We start from the raw sequence: 17,441 nt of genomic DNA, 5'->3' as shown, positions 1-17,441 counted from the left end.
GAAGCGACGATTTAAATAATCGCCGCTTCATTTACATCAAAATGGCTGCCGCGCTGTGCTGATCAGCAGTTTGGTGGCACAGTGCAGTAGTCTGGACACTCCGCAGTCGACAAGGCCTTGTCAACCACCCTGTTATGACTCGTGGAATGAAGTTTACCGGGGCAGTTGACAAGGACTTCTCTTCGACTGCAGAACATCCAGACTACTGCGCTGTGCCACCAAACAGCTGATCGGCACAGCGCGGCAGCCATTTTGATGTAAATGAAGTGGTGATTATTTAAATCGCCACTTCATTTCCCTTTTTTGAGTACACTAATCTACATGGCTCTGTCGACAGAGCCATGTAGTCTAGACGTACCCTACATGTGAAACTGATTTTTTTCCTCCCTATTTAGAGTAGTTTGCATTTGCCCTCATTGAACTTCATCTTATTTATCTCAGACCATTTCTCCAGTTTGTCCAGATCATTTTGACTTATGACCCTATCTTCCAAAGCACTTGCAACCCCTCCCAGTTTGGCATAATCTACAAACTTTATAAGCATACCCTCTATGCCATTATCTCAATCTTTGATGAAGATATTGAATGGAAGTGCTACCAGAACTGATCCCTGCAGAACCCCTCTTTCTATGCCCTTCACATGTTCTCAGCCATTGCTCCTAATAGCAATGTATTATCACGTAAACACATACTAAGGGTATGTCAATACAACACAACTTTTAGCAACACAGCCATGTTGCTAAATCTCAAACAATGTAAACACTGTTTGTTATCATTGTTACCGATAAAAAACAAAAAAAGACAAAGCCTAAGACTCTCTTAACTCAGGATGTTTGTGCCCCAAAGGGCTCAGACCTCAGGGCCAATTTGGGTTAGGCTTTATCTCCACGACACAGCTTTTAGTGACATGACCATGTCAAAATGGCCCAGTTGCTAAAAGTCAGGCAGTGTATATGCTATTTGTCAGTACTTTGGTGGACAAAAAATTTTCACCCCTCTGAGCGGTGTTGGTGTTGTTGGCAGGATTTCAAAGCTTTTGTCATTCAGGGTGGAGGGTAGGCTAAGTCCCTGTGAATGACAAAAGCTTTGTTGTTCCATTATCATTGTAGACAAAGCCTATCAAAATAATATATTTATCTTAACGATTTGAAACTTCAAAACTGGGCAAGAAATCTCAGAGAAAAGAAGCGATTTCTTATATTTCTGCTTCTGACATTGAGTTTTGGCACTTTGAGCTCTGATCTCAGGCAGAAAATAAAAAATGAATAATAATTATTCAGTCATTACAGAATCTTAAATAATGTTTGGTTATTTTGAAGGAATGAAATTTTATTTATTTTACTGATTTATCCATTCCTCCTCCCACTATATTATGGGGCTTTTCTTTCTCTATGCTGTTAATTCATCAAGATATGTAAATATGTGCCTCCTATTGGAGCATTAGCATAGCCCCAAAGATTGTAATGGGATTATGGATGGTCTTAGGGTGTGTCTAGATTACAGGGTTTTGTCGACAAAAGTGGACTTTTTTCAACAAAACTATACCTGCGTCTACACTACTGCCGAGTTCTGTTGACAGTAAGTCAACAGAACATAGTAGTTTTGTCGATGGTGGTAAACCTCATTCTACGAGAAATAATGCCCTTTTTTTGACAGTTATGTCGAAAAAAGGTGCTATTGCATCCACACTGTGCTTTTTCAAAAGAAAGCGTCTAGACTCTGTTGAAAAAGCGGCTTGCTTTGTCGACAGGACTGGCTGTAGTCTAGATGCTCTTTTTCGACAGAGGCTTTGTTGATAGTATCTGTCGACAAAGACTGTCGACAAAAGCCTGTAGTCTAGATGTACCCTTAGAGTTCAGCATGTGCTTGAATACCTTGCCAGACTGGTTTAATTTGGCATTACACTGAATCTAGGTAATAGAACTAGTCATTCTTTAACTATTGCTTCACAAGCATGGCAGATTATAAAATGTCTACAATAAATGTGTTGAGAGGAGAAGGGTTGTGAGTTTATTGTTGCTAGACTAGGACTTGGGAGTCTTAAGTTCTCTATTCCAATATAAACTTCCTGGCAAGCTCTTTTGTGCCTCGGTTCCCCTCTTATAAAATGGGTTAAAAAGTAAAGTTTCCTTTCCTCAAAGGGCAGTTGAGGACATATTAAAATTGTGAGGTGCTTTCATACTGGGCCAATTGAGGCTACATAATTACTATAGAGAATGATTGACTTTAATGACATTTTCCTAAAATATAAAAGAAGACTCTGCATTCTACAATTAATTCTGCATTTTTATAGAGTGGTTGAGCTTGTGAAATAAGGATTTTTATTAGAAGCCCTGACATGATCTAAATTATAGTGTCATAAACATGATGCTTAAATTAAAATAGAGCACTCTTGGAACTTCATTGTATGTCTTTTTCAGTGAATTTTTCATTTGAATGTAGTGCTTATTAAAAAAAGAGGCAGATTGACAGCCCTAGAAATGCAAGTTTTCTGTCGGTGCACAAAAATGTGCAGTGCGGGCAACAGAAAAGAGAGCTTCCACAATGTTCCTAAACTCTGATCTGAAGGGACCCTTGTTAGCTCATTACAGTCCTTGTCCTTTTGGCTGAGACTGGTAACAAGGGTGCCAATTAATGCTGCCAAGTGAGATGATGGCTTTTCTGATGTGGATCCTCTCCACTCAAAACTAGAGCGACAAAACTCATTTGAAATAGCCCATTGAACAGCTATCAGATGGTAACAACTTTCAGTCATGCCGACCCAGGGTGCCACCGCAGAGGCAACTTTGAAATGAAAGGCTGTTTCCTATTACCAGTCCCTTGAGCCATCCAGTCTCCCTTTCTATTGTATTTCTGCAGAGGAGAGAGATTGCATAGATTCACAGATAAATCATATGAATGGAGGTGTCTGAAATGTTTTCGGCTCTTCCAGTTCAATCCCCACTTTAATCGGCTTTAAATACTTGTAAATATCTGCCCAGATGGGAAGAAGGAAAAATGAATGGTAGGGATAGGTGAAGAAATATAGAACCTCTCATCTGTAGGTCACTGGTCTGGATTCATCTATCATAGGTTAGTGTGTGATGGAAAGTTGTTACTTTCTTATGGCTATATGCTGGGCAGTAATGTGAAATGTGTTGATTATTTCAGTCTGGATCCTAGCAGACAAATGCCCACATTTCAAAAACCACACAATTAACAAGTTACCTCCTTGACACTCTTAGTAGAGAGTCTTGACAAAGGATGGACTAGCCTAATACCCTTACAGATAATTCCTCCGGCACATTATCGAGGCTCATTGGCAGCACACTGAAGGGAAGTGTACACAGTTTCTATCCAGGTTGCACCTGTTTGGTGGATAGTGTGAAAGATTTAGTGGTGGATAGTGTGAGTTTCTTTGCATTGCAACTCAGTGCTTTTGAGAAGAACTAAATTCACTTAAAATATTTTAACTACTCTCCTGCTGTGAGATAAGGCATTCTTTAGATTCATACACATCATTCCCATTAGCACTGATGGGAGTTACTTAGACATTTGACAGGAATATAGCTCTGATACTATGGTGATGGACAGCAGTAGAAAACTCTGCCTTTTTTGTCTTCAAAATCTCTCACACACACACACGCACGCACGCACCTGCACATGCACATGCACATGCACACACATACACATGCACAGCCAAAGGCATCTTAAGCGTGACTGTTTTTTAGTCCCTATGATTTTTCATGTGGACAAATATCTCCTTAGAAAATAAACTATAATAACATGAAACCATTTAGTATTTACATTTTCAGGCTGGCTTTTTTCCCCTTGGTTATACCCATTACAGTATGAAGGATGCTGTTCTTTCCTATACATCATTCTGAAATGTCTCAAGCAACTGAAGCACAAGACATCTGCTCAGCTGAGGTAAGAAAAAGTTTCTAGGTCATAGGGATTTAGGGAACACATATGAGCAGTTGGGATGAAAAAAAATCCTGGAAGCTCGACAGTTACCAATAGACAGTGGCTGTGTCTAGACTGGCAAGTTTTTCGGCAAAAGCAGCTGCTTTTGTGCAAAAACTTGCCAGCTGTCTACACTGGCCGCTTGAATTTCCTCAAGAACACTGACTTCCTACTGTCTGAAATCAGTGCTTCTTGCAGAAATATTATGCTGCCCCCATTCGAGCAAAAGTCTCTTTTGCGCAAAGCTTTTGCGCGAAAGGGCCAGTGTAGACAGCTCAGATTTGTTTTGCGCAAAAAAGCCCCAATCGCAAAAATGGCGATCAGGGCTTTTTTGCACAAAACTGCGTCTAGATTGGCACGGACGCTTTTCTGCAAAAAGTGCTTTTGTGGAAAAGCGTCCATGCCAATCTAGACACTCTTTTCCGCAAATGTTTTTAACGGAAAACTTTTCCGTTAAAAGCATTTGCGGAAAATCATGCCAGTCTAGACGTAGCCCGTATGTATAGCAGAACCCAACACTAAGGAGTGTATTCAAATGTCATTGCTACTCTAGCATGTAACCTGGTTCCTGAGATTCTCTTAATCTTAAATGCCTTTAAATTGAATACACTAGAAGGAGCTAAGTCATTAAAGCTCCCTTCTCCCTCCGCCTTTTGCAACAGACATGAGTAGAAAAGGTACAAAATTGCATTTTTATGTATTGGAGACAGGCCCTGCCCCTTCCGTTGACCCAGACGCACCTTGCACAAAGAACGGATCAAATCAGGACTGAATATTATGATCTCTGCAGAGAAACTTCTTTTCAATCTTAGAGCCCCAATTCTGCTGCACATCATAGACTCTAGTCCCCACAGAACTCCACTGATGTCAGTGCACCCTTTCAGAGGCAATAGTGTTGAACTCTCTGGGTATGCCTACGCTACAGAGGTTTTCCGGAAAAACATCTGGTTATCTGGAAAAAATACTTACACATCCACACTGCAATTGCATTCTTTCAACAGAAAGTCGAAACAATGCAGGGGGTTTTCAGACAGCAGTAAACCTCTTTCTATGAGGAAGAAGCCTTTTTCAGAAAGAACTCTCTCAGAAAAAGGTGTGTGTGTATGGGGGAAGAGGTTTTTTTGTATATATAAGAGGCCTCCAGGAAAAAATATAGGTGCCTTGGTGACCACTCCATCCATAGTAATTACAACTGAAATGCAAGATAGTGTCCACACTGATTGGATGTTATCTTTCGAAAAAATAGATTGCTTTTTCAATACACTTTTGCTGTGCGGACGCTCTCTTTCGAAAGAAGTTTTTCCGGAAGATGTCTTCCAGAAAAGCTTCTTCCGAAAGAAGACTGCAGTCTGGACATAGCCGCTGAGTCCAGTTGTAGACTCGGTGCCCATGACTGAGAAAGCAGCCCAGAGAATGATTGAAGTAATGAGCGTGAAGCATACCATGGGAAGCCAAATCTACAGTCCTTACCCTGGCAGCACTCCCACTGCAGAGAACTGGAGTTTGAATAGTAAGGTTTAAGCAAACACCTATGCAAGGACTTTATGTTTTGGCCTGACATCAGTTGCACACATACAAATAAATGAAATGCACTGATTCCTGCTTGATTGTTCTATTAATTATGTTTTATTTGATATTATAGGGAATTCCAGGGGGCTCATTTTACAAAACCAATCTTGGAGGCTTTGAGTTGGCAGAATGCTAAGTTGCTATTAATTATACCTATGTTACATTAACTGGAGTGAATGTCAGTCATCTTATTTTAAAACAGCAAGAATGCAGATGATCTCTTTGAGTGCATATATAGTTTATAGCATGATAGTTTAGTATAAATGTGGAATAAAAGTATTACTATTACAATTTGATCAACTGCTCCTAGAGGGATATCACTCCACAGACATTATTTAGCACTAAGGCCCTAACCCTGCAATAAGTTGCATACAAGGAGATCTATGCGTCTGTACAGAGTTCATTGCAATATAAAGGCTTTCGATTCTACAGTGAAGGGAGCTATAGAAGAGCTCAGCTAGATGGACACATAGGAGACTTAAAACTATGTTTGATGATTTAAACTGTTAGTTATAATGGCATACATCCACCACAAATTCTGCTTTTACATTTGCTGGTGTACTTTCACAGAGAGACAACTAACTTTAATTGTTTTCATTGTTCTAAAGGATAATTTTTTTCCGGAAACAGTAGGCTCATCAACAGAGCCAGGGCAATGAGACAATTGCCCCAGGTGCCAGCAATTCTAAAGGGCCCAGGTTTCCCAGCCATCATCCCTGCTACTGTGGCAAAGGTATAGCCAGAGCTTCGGGCCCTTTACAGTCACTGCTAGAGCACTGCACGGAATGTTCCAAAGCCCCACGCCATGCACTTGGGCAGCTCCGAGGGCCAGCGGGGATACATGGGCACCACACAACTGGGCAGTGCTGGAGGTTGGCTGTCCCAAAACCCAAAGCTCCGCCCCTTGCTGGAGCATGGAGCTGCCCCCCCAACACACAGTGATTTTTGTGGGTTTTCTTAGAGAGGAAAAGTCAGAATGTAAAGTGTGTCTGAAAGGCACATGTGTCTGCAAGCCCCACCATATAGTACTTATTTTCCCAAATGGCTCTCTGTAGGATAAACTTTGCAGGCCAGGCTGAGGTCCCTTTCATTTACACATGCGCACAAGTGGATGCACGGCTTCTGCTCACTATAAACAATGCCTGCAAATGGCAAGCACAGCATGGTCAAAATCTATTTGCACCTTGGTTGTACAAGCAAATGACAAGATGTATCCATGTGGCTTCTAGTGATTATTCAAGTGATGATAGTGCAGGAAGATGCAAGTGAGCACAATGCAATGTTTCATGTGCAGAGGAAACACACTTTGAAAATGTGTCACCATATGTACTAGACATCCTTTACAGATGCCTATGCCTTTTTTTTAGTTACATGACAGACTGCAGAGAATCCTAAGAAGCTGTTACTCTCATATTCATCTATTTATTGTCACTTCCCCTTTTTGTCTTTTGTATTTTAGTAATACTTTAAGATTTTGCATGATTGGCCCTTTGAAGTACACCTTCCCAATGAAGTACACCTTCCCAACACAATTTCTGGATGATGTTGCATGCCATATACACAGCTATGCATAGGCAAAAAGATAAACAGTACTAACAACCTACTTTCATGGAGCTTATCACAACAGCATCCCACTATCACTGATGAATTTGTTCTCACAATACACCCTGTGAGCTAGGAAAATATTATCTCCCTATTATAGTTCAAGAGCTGAGGCACAGGGACTTTTATCCCAAGTCACAGAGGAAGTCTGTGGCTGAAGCCAGAATTTACCTAGGTTTACTGAATACACTCCGGCTATGTCTACACTGGCATGAATTTCCGAAAATGCTTTTAACGGAAAAGTTTTCCGTTAAAAGCTTTTTCGGAAAAGCGTGTCTAGATTGGCAGGATGCTTTTCTGGAAAAGCACTTTTTCTGGAAAAGCGTCCATGGCCAATGTAGACGCGCTTTTCCGCAAAAAAGCCCCGATCGTCATTTTCGGGATGGGGGCTTTTTTGCGGAAAACACCACTGTGCTGTCTACACTGGCCCTTTTCCAGAACAGTTTTCCTGAAAAAGACTTTTGCCCGAATGGGAGCAGCATAGTTTTTCCGGAAAAGCACTGATGATTTTACATTAGATCTTCGGTGCTTTTCTGGAAATTCAAGAGGCCAGTGTAGACAGCTGGCAAGTTTTTCCGGAAAAGCAGCTGATTTTCCGGAATAACTTGCCAGTGTAGACACAGCCTCCAAGTATTCTAGCCAACTGTGTTTACGCTGCCTGACTTTTAGCGACATGGTTGTGTCGACACAGCTGTATCTCTAAAAGCTCTATAGAGTAGACATACCCTAATTTTGCTGCTACTCTGTTGGCCTCTCATGCACTTATTTTGACCTGCTCTACTCTTCTTTTCTACACATGGACTACTGTCATACATCCCAAATGACTTAGCCTCCCTTCTCTGTCTAGATTTCTACTTCATTTCCAGTCTGCACTATTTCTCTTCCCATTAGATGTCCAAAGGAGAGATTCCCCCTCCCCATGCTCTCTTTTTATAAATCCATTTTGGTGACTTGAAGGCTCTGCTCTACTGTGTTCCCCCCGTTTAAAGAACCTTCAGTAATACCCCCACTAGAAAGCAGAGAGAAAGCATAAGGTTAAACTGCTAATGAACAGATCAAAGGATAAGGATCCTAATTCTGAAATAAACTGACTATAGGAAAAGATTAAAATGGAGAAAGAGCAGGGATTATAGAGTGATAATTGTGAAAGAAGACTGTGAGGGAATTGGATGGAAAACAGAGAGTAAGCTTTACTCTAGAGTTCAGAGAGAGCAAAATGCATATGGAATGGAGATTTGAAAGATAATTAAAAATCAAGTGGACCCCAGGGGAAGAATGGAGGCTAAACATAGATGATACTCAAGCATCAGAAAAAGATGAAAGCTCACAAAGGAATGCTGTACCCTCAGTGAATTCCAGGATAAACCCACCACCACCCATATCCATTGCCGTTTCCTTCCTCAGAGTTGTGTGCTCTGGTTGTTCATCCCTGAGAAACAGAAGTCCACTACAAGGGTATAAGACAATAGAAATTTCCAGCTTTACCGCCATCTGCGTGTTAAGTCCCTATCAAAGGTGTTTCTTCCAGACATTGGGAGGCCCTGGCCATGCCTAGTTATCTACAGTAGCAAAGGTGATGCATGGGAGTCGGTGAAGGCAAGGGTAACTTCCTTCCCCAGTTTGACCAATCATGTGGCGTATCCATCCCGCTCCTGGCAGGGAAAGGCAGAGGCAGGAAGCACAGCTGGAAGCTGCAGAGAGGGACTGCTGCTTTCCAATAAGGGGAAAAGCACTACCTTCCAAGTGGTGTGTGGGGAGGCTGCCTGGGTGAAACCTGACTTAAGCTGTTCTGGGGTACTGCCCTTCACTATCAGCAGGCACATCTCTGGTGCTGGAGGCTTCTGTTCAAGCACCATTTTCTTAGTCCCTGAAAGGGGGACTACGCCCATTGCAGTATTTTTTTTTGTCTTTCCCAATGAGGGATCAAAAGGAAAATACATGTTCCACTGTGCCAGAGAATAAATTCTCCTCAGATCAATCTCAAAGGGGAAAGGGCTAACAGTACATCTTATTTCAAGGCTATTTGTGCAGTTACTTTCTAGGAATCCTTCTGGATAGGTTGCTGAATCGGATTCACTCTGTCAAAATTGACCCGGGAGTTTCTCTGGTTCAGACTAGCTTTTGATTTAGTTTGTAAACTAATTAGACTGAAAAAGGTTGTGAAGGAGAAAAAAGCCAAAACTGATGCAAAAATGAAATTTAAATGTAACTATTGACTCCCACTGAAAAAGATTTTTTTTTGTTTGTGAAGATTTTTGAGATTTTGAATTTTTGTCTCGATTTTGACCTGTAAAAAATGTTTAAACTTGTAGCACTATTTACAAAGCAAAATAAATGTTTCCTGCTCATCTCTAGTCTCCAAAGAAGATGTAAACTGTGAGTTATCAAGAGGAAAGGGAAACTGGGAAGTGCCTCTCTAGTTTTGAGGAGGCTATCTTTCCAGCCAATACTGACATTGTGGCTAGGTCTACACTACACCCTTCTGTCAGCAGAGGGATGTAAATAAAGCACATCAAAAGTGCAAATGAAGTGGGGATTTAAATATCCCGTGCTTCATTTGCATAAACACGTTCTGGCACTGTTTTGAACAAGCGCTATTTCAAAACTGAAACTGCAGTTTAGATGTGGTTCTACCAACAGCGGGGTGATTTTTTGACAGATCCTATACTCCCTGCTTCAGTTTGCTTTATTTACATCCCTCTGCCGTCAGAGGGGGGTAGTGTAGACCTAGCCTGTGATATATTGGTCTGATTCTGCTTCCATTGAAGTCAATAGAAATTTACACTGACTAAAATGGGAACCAAAGAAAAACCACACTCCTGAACAAGTGGCAATAAAACAGAGTATTGATACAGTTTGGAAAGCCAAACCATCTGTGGTGGGCCACTCATGTCTGGCCCTCCCACAGGACCTCTTAAGTCCAAGGACCTCCAACCTGAGTCCAAAACACAGTTCAGGGTTGTAGCAGGGATGCACTCCAGGTAGGGGGACCCGGGCCCACCCTACTCCACTGGGTCCCGGCCCAGGGCCCTGTGAGTGACCGGATAGTGGGTCACTCCCTCGGTGGGGCAATCCGGCCAAAACACGCCGAGGTTCTCAGGGCGGGAGAGGCGGTTCCTGCCCCTGCCCTGGGCCACTTCCTACCTGGTTCACTAGGATTCCTTCCCATGTACTCATCCAGCTTGCTGCAGCCTCCGGGCCGGCGTCTCCTCGGCGGGCAGTCTCTGGGATACACCAGCTCACCTCCGCATCCCCACAAGTCTCTTCTGGAGTCTCTGGTGACCGCTGTGCGGGAGTTCCCTTCACAGGTCCTTCTCCTCCAGCTGTCACCCCTGACTGAGTCCTTCCCCAGGTTTTTATAGTGGAGCTACAGCCCAGGCATGCTCGGTAGGGCTGTGGGGGGAGAGGCCACTGTAGCCAGGTAACCCTGGCTGGGCCCTGCAGGCTCAGTGCGGGGCTGCCTCGCCCTGTCACACCATCTGAAAAAATTATATGAATAAAGAAAGAGTTTATAAAGGACTTCAGCAGACTATAGATGTGAGTATATTCCAAAAGCCTCAACCTATAAACTTTTCAGCAAGGAACTGCTTATCACGAGTATGAGAAATTTCTGTTGCCACTCTTCAAGCATGTGTAAATGAGGCAACTTTTCTCGAAAGTAGCTGCTGTATCTGAATCTTCAACTTGTGTAGTGCAGGACCCCAAAATCCAGCGCCTCTGTCAAACTATTCTGTAGGAAATATAAATTCATCTGTGAGTGAAATCCTTACCCTATTAAACTGAACGGAAGCTTTGCTATTGATTTCACCAGGAGTTTCATGCATACGTCTTGGGTCTTGATTTTCCAGAGTGATGTCTCAGAAACGTCGCTGATTTCATGCCAATACAACTACCACAAGCAGTAGCAGTGAAGCAGGCCCTATGCCTTTTTCTAGTGATTAGAGATGGCACTGCTTCCCTCTGTCTTTTTTAGTCAGGATTTTTGCTTGAAAACATTATATTTCATTGAGATTGCCACAGCCAGTTATGGAACTTAGACAAACTAATGGGAGTTATATATTTAAACCCCATTTTTGGATTTAATAATCTCAGCTTTTGTTTCTGACAAGGTAATCTGCTCTCTTGAAAGCTATTCTCTACCCAAAGTCATATTCCTGTGGTGCGGTGCATATGTAACAGAATGGATTACTATGGAAAAGATTATGACACTGTTTCACAATCAGAGTATTATATCTTCAGTTGGTACATGAACTGCAGGAACACAAGATGCAAAGATTGTGATTTCATACAAACTTCATTAACAATCAAAATGAGAGACGTAAAAGGCAGTTAAAAATATATATATACAAGTAAAATGTCTTCTTCAAGGTTCAGTAGCTCAGATAGATCTAGGAGCTTCATAAAGAGGAGACATTGTACTGTACTATAATTTTCAGCCTCATATTATTTAATCTCTAACCATAATTTTCATTCCCCTAATATGTATATAAAGCCCGTGATTTTCCTGTGCTTATTGTCTTAAATAAATGACAGAACTGTTTGCTTCTCCCCAAAGAGTAATCAACCTTGTGTTAATAAGCTCAGGCCTAGGAACACTTTTTCAATAAGAAAAACATTACACATTATAAAATCAATAACACAATCTGACAAATGAGGCTGTGGATACATTTTTGACATGCACTCATAGGCTGAAGTCTAAATTTACATTTGGCAATGCTTTCAACGGCTTCATCTTTATGATGCACAGAAAGTAATCACTTCATTTATATATTGTAGGATGCATTTGTGCAACTGGTGCAATAAAAATACTTTGTCATGATCAAAGCGGGGTTGCTCCTGATCAAACTTGCAATAGGAACCTGAAAATACAGGGATACTCCAAACCCCAGGGGAGTCTGACCGGCTGCTGTGGAAAATCATGTAAATAAAACATTTAGCACAGATCTAATAGTCTTCACCCTCACAGCACTTTACAAATATTAACTAATTAATCCTCACAACATTGTTGTGAGGTAGCTGTTAGAGCTGAGTGAACTAAGGAATCACTCATTTGACAGATGGAGGCTCTTTTTCTGTTTGTGAGTTAACAACAGATGGATTTTGCTTTTTGTTCACTTTTCTGCTATTGAAAAGTGTTTTACAGTTAGTGTGTAATGCCGACAGGTGTAACCAAACTTGGGAATTTCTGGAGCTTAGTGCTATTCCGGAGGATCGGGCCAGTCTAGATGCTTTTTTCCGGCTTTTCCCCAAGCCGGAAAAAAAGCGGCGGCCATGTTTATTTAAATCCCACGGGGGATATTTAAATCCCCTGCGGATTTCCCTATTCTGACTTTCAAAATTAGCATGCCCCTTCCAAAGAAGGGGCCAGTGTAGACGTAGCCCCAGTGTTGAGTGACCTCTGCTCTGTCTCTGCAGGGGACTTGGGGACAGGATGGGTTGCCAGAGTAGTCATGAGCTGCAATTATTCTGTGGTTCTTTGAAACTCCAAACGAACCTCTGAAGTAGGGCTGCATCAGTCCCAACGGCAGTTGCATAGGGAGGTACAAACTACCACCTTTCTCAGCATGAATTGGCACATGCATTGGTACGGGGATGAATGTGGCTCACAACATTGGGGTTCTGTTTCAGTATGTCATGGAATAAACACACGCTAGCTTTAGGGTTCAAGTCAGACAAAACCACGTTAATAACCCAGCTGGAGGGGTTGTCGCAGATAGCAGGGAATCAACTCTTACTGATACAAGGCCCCTTTTACATTAAAAAATCTGATATATTTATACCTTTTTACAAGGGCACAGTGGAAATTTACAGAGAAAAGAGGAAGTAAGGCACTTTACTCTTAAATGGTAACATCTGCTTGACCTATTTACCTCTTGCAAGCAGTGTGGGGTTTTTTTTGCTTAATGGCATTGTGGTTTCTTGCTCAACTTACTTAAGAAGCTCACTTCTGATGCAGAACGCATTGTGTAAGATTCAGTCTTTGGCCAAGCTGTACGAGGCCTACCTCCACAAGTATGTGTCCCACAGAGACTCGGACTCAGCCACATGAAGGTATAAATGTTGGTGCTTTGAGCAGTAGTAGAGAATCTTAATCATACTGTGGTAATAATGTTGTTTCCTTCACTCTATTTCCTCTGGGTGTGTCTAGACTACACCTCTCTGTCAAAAGAGAGATGTAGATTAGGCACATTGAAATTACTAATGAAGCCGGCATTTAAATATCCCGCACTACAGTAGTATAAACATGGCCACTGCGTTTTTTTAAATGGAGTTTTTTAAAAAAAAAACGGTGGTCTACACGTGGATCTGTCAAAAATAAAGCCTTTTTCGGCAGATCCTGTAAACTTCATTTTTTGAGGAATACAGGATCTGTCGAAAAAGGCTTTATTTTTAACAGACTAGTCTAGACTGCCGTTTTTTAAAAAAAACTGTGTTTCGAAAAAAGTGGTGGCCATGTTTGTGCTAATGAGGCATGGGATATTTAAATCCTGGCTGCACTAGCAATTTTGACATGCTTGATTTTGCTAAACGTAGCCTCAGTATACATCCCTAAAGAAAGCCCTACCCTCCTTTGCTGTGAAGCCAACAAAAAACAACTCAAAAGCAGTTAGGATGATTGTGGGTTGAAGTCATGCTGACCAGCATTATCTCATTGTTTCCAATACTCCCCCTTGGTCGGTCTGTCCGTCCATCTGTGTTCCTTAGATTGTAAGCATTTTGGTTGCAGGGATCAGTTTTTAGATCTGTGCTTGTTCATTGCTGAGCACAAGATCCTTCTCAATGACTGGGCCTCATAGGCATTACACATTACCAATTAATAATTAATAATTAATCATTAGACATTAATATTAATGATTAATGGTTAATCATTAAACAACATATATGAAGATCTAGGCATCAAAAATAGTGGTTCCATTCTGAGGAGGATGAATGAAGATGCCTGACAAATAAAAAGTAGATTAGCCTTGACAAAGGGTTTCAAAATACAAAAAGTTCAGTTCTCCTTTTTCATACTCTCTCATGATACAAAAATAAGAAGTTTCACAATGAATCCAATTGCTGTTAAATTTAGATCAAATAAAAGGATATGCTACTTCAGTTCAAGTATAGTCAATGAACCATTCATTGTAGAAGGAAGTCATTCAGTCAAATCCTGTGGCAGGTTTCATGTTTTTCAAAAACTGGACTACTTTATTAAATAAATAATTTATTCTGTTAAAAGTCATTTGTTTCTGCACGGTGTAAGGTAAAGAGTAATCAAATCTTATGCTTTGGGGATTTATACTGACTGACACAGAGATTGTACAGAACGTTTCCCGTATATTAATAAAAGGTGTGTGTATGTAGTCTAAGATGAAGGCTTTCTTCGTAAATAATAGGTATTAGCCACTACAGGAAGCTAGTCACTGGATTTGATGGCTCATGGTTTATATATTCCTAGTATTCCTTAGGAGAAGAAAGGGAGATTATGGGAACAAACTTCATTACAAACATGACATTTTGTTAAAGCAAAAATATGGATATTCATTCAGCTTTTCTAAAAGGCTCTAGAGTATAGAAAGCCAAAGATCACTGATCTGGTTAAGTGGGCAAATCACCTACAGTTACTTTCACTTGACTGGGTTTGAATAATCTCGGATATTTGTTCAATGTGTGCATGATTTCCATCAGCCTTGCTGTTGTTTAACAGGTAATTGATATGATTTTTAAATCTCTGACATATTCTTCACCATTTCCTGACAGGAAAAACTCTTAAGAGTGCCCTAAATTGGCTGATTAAGGCAATAATTCAATCTAGTATTTTTCTCAGTCAGTAGTCAGGAGTGTTTCTAAATTACAAGATATGAAGTAGGGTGGAGAAGACAGATGCCAGCTGGGATTTTGGTGTAAAAAGTGATAAATGCTAATTTTTTCCCCACGCTTGTTAGCAGACTGAAGACATTTTTTACATAGCAAGATCTTTGGCACAGAGACTGTCATTAACTACATGCTTATACAGTACCTATCATAGTGGGGCTTTAATCACATTGTGGCCTCTCAGCACTAATATAATACAAGTAAATAATAGTTATGATAATAATAATAATAATGATCATTAATAACCTTCCTACTTTTATTTAATTAGTCCTCTATCAAAAAACCACTCCTGTGCATTACTTTACCCAGGTGAGTTGTCCCACTGAACTCAGCTTAACTAAGCAATAACCAAAGGGAAGGAGGGGTTTGAAGAACAGCCAATATGTGGGTAGGAATTATTTTAGGTGACAGAAGGGCTAAGATGAAATTAATGTAAGGGTGAATTCAGGTTCAACATCCTGAAAAAAAGATCTTAGCTGTCACTTCCACAGTACTGCTGAAGCACTCCCCAGGGGAAGTGATTGGTACATTTAAAACTAAACTTGACTATGTTCATAGGGAATAGTCTTGAGGGCTGAGGAATACATTAGAAAATCCAAGAGGAGGTTTGAGTTAAGTGCAACTTCCTGATCCTTCATAGTGGAAACAGCTTCTGAAGAAGCCTGAAAAACACCCTTTGCACTGGAGACTGGGAGAATGTCTTGGGGAGTACAGGCACTAATGTTTGGTTTTGCCAGAGGGCACACCTCTCCTCCACAGGTAAGTGGTGTGCAGGCACTCAGGGACCATAAAAGTTTAATCCAGCCCAGTGGATGCCGAGCAACCCCTATATTTTTGGTGGGTGTTTGAGCCCTGGAACACCCATAGAGTCGGCACCTATGTTTGGGAGGTTCCTTCTCATGAGAGAGAGGCAGGTTGGAGCACTGCAGGAAATGGTAAGGCTGCGTAGCAGAGTTAGTGGCTGGTGCTGCAGTGAAGGAGGAAAGTGATACCACAGATGTTAAACTGAGCCTGTCTATTGAGGAGCCTATGGTCCTGCACCCCTAGAGGAAGGTAAATCCCATAGGGATTCAGAGAAAGGAACACCTGTGACTCTCAGACACTTGAACATAGTTATCAAAACATTTCTTAGGACCTGTCTTACTTGTTCCTGTGCATGTCATGTATCTCTTCATGTACAGAGCTTCTACTGAGATCATCAGGAATTCCATATGCATATACATACAGAACTAGGAACTCTAAGGGTATGTCTACACTAGCTCATTAATTCGAGCTAGGTAGGCAAATGAGGCGAACGGAGTTGCAAATGAAGCCCGGGATTTAAATATCCTAGGCTTTATTTGCATGTTCCCGTCCGGTCACCATTTTGAAATTTCACAAGCCCAAACCCACTGCCGCACGGCTACACTCGTAGAATAAGGAGTAACAGTTAATTTGAACTAAGGACTTAGTTCAAATTTATGTTTCACTGCTGCGTGTAGCCACGTGGCAGTTAGTTCAGGCTAGTGAAATTTCAAAATGGTGACCAGATGGGAACATGCAAATAAAGCCTGGGATTTTTAAATCCCAGGCTTCATTTGCAACTCTGGTCGCCTCATTTGCCTACCTAGCTCGAATTAATGAGCTAGTGTAGACATACCCTTAGAGAAGAGTAGGGAAATTCAGATGCAGTCTTGTTCAAGGCTATATGGATATATTGATAGACAAAAATTCAGAACTATTTCCCTCTCCAATACTGAAAATTATCTCATGTTTGAACATTTTTCATAGTCTCTTCTCTACTGGTAATCATTTTTAGTACCTCCGTTACTGAGAATCCATTCAAGTAGGAACGTCCAGCAGGACTGAAGAGGGTTCTAAGAGAATTGTGCAGTTGAGCTTTGACTTCTGATCTTAAGGGAGGCCAAAAACATTTGTGACTTGTGGTCAGATTTGAATATACAGGCAAATACCTGCAATGGCCCCCTTAAAAAGATGTGAAAGATGTGTCCATCTGTTTGAAAACCTATTATAGAAAAGGATGTAAACCACCTAAGATGAGACTTCTGCTAGTGAGAATATACAATGGAGATTCATGAAATGTCAAAATAACAGAAATAGGCTTTAGCCAGAGTTGGCTCATCCAGTTCTTTTGAAAGTGAATTACCTACCTCTTTTTTTTTAAAGTTGTTTAACATTTAATGCAGTGTGGCACAGATACTGTAGCATGACAGCTAAGATCAAATGAGATCAGGCATTACAGTTTATCCTGATTTAACTCGGTGCCATGTTGCATAAGCATTGTTTGTGTTTCAAGAGAGAAGGTATGTCACTGTTATACAGGTTGTCTATCTAAACCCATCACTCCTTGGAATTTATGCCCTAAGGCAAATGTCTGACCAACTCAAGAACAGGCACCAGGATCACATCTTAATAGATGGCCATAAGCACAAACAACCAAGAAGTTATATAAATGCATCAGGTGTGTT

The 17,441-nt window shown here is 41.1% G+C and overlaps 1 long non-coding RNA gene across 1 annotated transcript in view; it reads right to left on the bottom strand.

Moving 5' to 3' along the window:
• Nucleotides 1-10,268: 10,268 nt before the first annotated feature.
• Nucleotides 10,269-17,441, bottom strand: part of LOC112545058 (uncharacterized) — a 100,976-nt gene continuing 93,803 nt past the window's right edge. The window contains exon 4 of the long non-coding RNA XR_003088462.2: nt 10,269-10,595. This is a non-coding gene — a long non-coding RNA (uncharacterized LOC112545058). The remainder of the gene's footprint in view (nt 10,596-17,441) is intronic.

Source organism: Pelodiscus sinensis, chromosome 3 (genome assembly GCF_049634645.1).
Source record: "Pelodiscus sinensis isolate JC-2024 chromosome 3, ASM4963464v1, whole genome shotgun sequence".
Taxonomy (NCBI): Eukaryota; Metazoa; Chordata; order Testudines; family Trionychidae; genus Pelodiscus; species Pelodiscus sinensis.
Note: the sequence above shows the minus strand (reverse complement) of the source record. Positions and strands in the feature narration are given on the sequence as shown.